Below are 2,787 nucleotides of genomic sequence, written 5' to 3'. Positions count from 1 at the left end.
AATGGCCTCTCACCGCGTCGCTCTCTGTCACGCAGTGGGTCCTGGTCAAACTTCCACATATTTGCAGCTTCAGTCGTTTTGTTTCTTCGACCCGAGCTAATGACTAACCGCGAAGTGCAGGTCTGACGACACGGCATACACGTTATGCTAATTACACTTGAACAGCTAAGCTAACGATGCTAGCGGTAGCTAGCCACTTAGCTAAACTTCGGCGAACTGTTTCGGCGGTCGTTAACGCTTGCTATCCACGTAGGGAAAATCCCACCGCTGCCACCAATGTAACCGAGGATTTAGGGCGCCTATACTGAGTGAATAATAAAATAATAAAAGGACACAAATGGCCGTCTTCAGCGGCAACAGTGCCGTCCTTTATTTCTCCTCAATTGACAAATTCCGCGCTCGGCAACAACAACCACACTTCCGGTCACCCCCCTTCACAATAAAACTACACCTCCTGTGTGATGAATACATGGCAAATCTAATGAGGGCTGCCACAACAAAAAGATAGTTTACATTAGTATCGTCCATCCAAATCCTCCTGCGTTTGTTTGTGTGTCTTGGAAGAGTTCCCGTGACTCCTAAATCCACAGTGCGGCTGCTCAATGTGTACACACCGTCTGCCTCAGGGGTGGCAACAACAGAAAAAACTACAAATTGCAGCATGGGAAAAACCACCAAACACCAAAAAAATGGCAATCATCATCTTTTATTCCTACGCAGGGTACACTGCCACAGCTCAGCATGCACAATGCATTCCTTTGGCTGAGCGTCCTCAGAATAAAACTTCCTCCGCTTGAGTACAGCACTTTGTCATACGTGTCAGAATATGTTGTTAGTATATATTATTATATTATATTACTCAGAATATGAGTTATTTTTGTCTCATAAATACCTGTAAATGCACAGAGGGTGATCTACAAACATTCCTTGGTTTGCACACGTGTTTTGCTATCCACAAATACAAATTTCTAATTTGTAACTTGTATTTTGGTTTTTACAAATACATGTGTATTTGTAAATAAAATGTGTATTTGTAAATATATAATTTTATATTTGTGAAACGGACAATTCTGCTTGTGAAGTCTGATTCATCATTTGTAAATCACCAATCGCACACACGCATCTCTTTCCTCGATGACGTATTTCTGAGACATTCTTGTCGAGATTCACACAGATCCACAAACAAATACGTCGTGATTCACAAATGGCCCGCCCTCCTCACCACTGGGTGGCAGTGTTTTCAGCCCCTCTCCGAGGGCCTGCCCTCACAAAGTGCAGCCTCCCCGGGCTTGGAAGACCACAACCAGTCGGTCAAAATCATGGCTATCTGACATGTTCGGATTTAAAGCGGGGATTGTCGTGCTCACACATAATGCAGCCTCCCCTGGCCACAGAGAGCAACACCACCCGGTCCATATCAATTATTATTATTTCAAAATAAAACTTAATATGATAGGTGGTATAGTTCACGGTACGATTCCCACTTATGCCGACCTATCATATTAATTTTTATTTTGAAATATTAATAATTGATATGGACCGGGTGGTGTCGCTCTCTGTGGCCAGGGGAGGCTGTCAGTAGCGTAGCATCATGGTGATAGGCCCCGGTGCAAATATTTTTTTTTGTGCCCCTAAACACAGGCACGCACGCCCACACACAGACAAGCTTGGACTGACTCACAGCCACTCGAGAGAACTGCTAATGCATGGGTGGACTGGCCATCGGGAGTACCGGGATTTTTCCCGGTGGGCCGATCAATAATAATGTTTTTTTTTATTTATTTATTTATTTTGCTGCGCCTAGTTGTTTCTCTGTCGACCCTAAGAGAGTGAGAGACTGGCGAGAAATCAAGCGGAGCTTCTGCGTCTGTCTGAGGAGGACAGCAACAGGGCCAGGCTGCCTGCTGGAGGGAGGAAGAAGGCTAGCGAGGAGCCTGAGATAAACATGCAGGGATGCGTTATCAGCAAACGGTCACGCCACGATTTGCGAAATTATCAGGGCGACGGAGAAACAAATGTCCGCCACCGTGAGTGACAGCAGAGATGAGGAGTTTGCAGCAAGTGATGGTTGGCTGAATCGTTTCCTCCACCGCAACAACTTCACTTGCAGAAGGATGCCAGAGAATTCACCGAGAAGCTGGCAAAGTGAGTGACATTTTCATCCCGGATTTTTGAGAGGAAGGAATTAAACGCCTGTCACAAATTGCCGCCTGGTCCCAAATAAACGCCTGGTCTGTTAAGTGATTGAAACAAATAAACGCCCCGACTATTATTTGGTATTGTACGGTATGATAACTCTCCCGGCCGGGAGAGAGACACGCATCGACTCGGCCCACAGTGCTCAGCTGCAGACACAGCAGAGACGCGACTCATCATGACTGACAGGCATCAAGGCCACTCCGCTACCTTACCGACCCGCCCCCAGCTATTTCATTCACAAAAACAGGGCCTGTGGCAATTTTGGACAGCTGGGTTTTTTTTCCTTTCTTCCTTCATGGGCCCGTGACGGCGTCTGGGCCCTGGTGCAGCTGCACGGTTGCACCGCCAACACTTACGCCACTGGAGGCTGTAGCCTACTATGTGCGGGCACACACGTCCAGACGATCCCCGCTTGAAATCCGAACATGTCAGATAACCATGATTTTGACCGACTGGTTGTGTTCTTCCAAGCCCAGGGAGGCTGCACTATGCGCGGGCACACACGTCCAGACGATCCCCGCTTAAAACCCGAACATGTCGGAGAAGCATGATTTTGACCGACTGGTTGTGGTCATCCAAGTCCGGGGA

The sequence above is a fragment of the Sparus aurata genome, chromosome 14 (assembly GCF_900880675.1).
Source record: "Sparus aurata chromosome 14, fSpaAur1.1, whole genome shotgun sequence".
NCBI classification, from domain to species: Eukaryota; Metazoa; Chordata; class Actinopteri; order Spariformes; family Sparidae; genus Sparus; species Sparus aurata.
Note: the sequence above shows the minus strand (reverse complement) of the source record.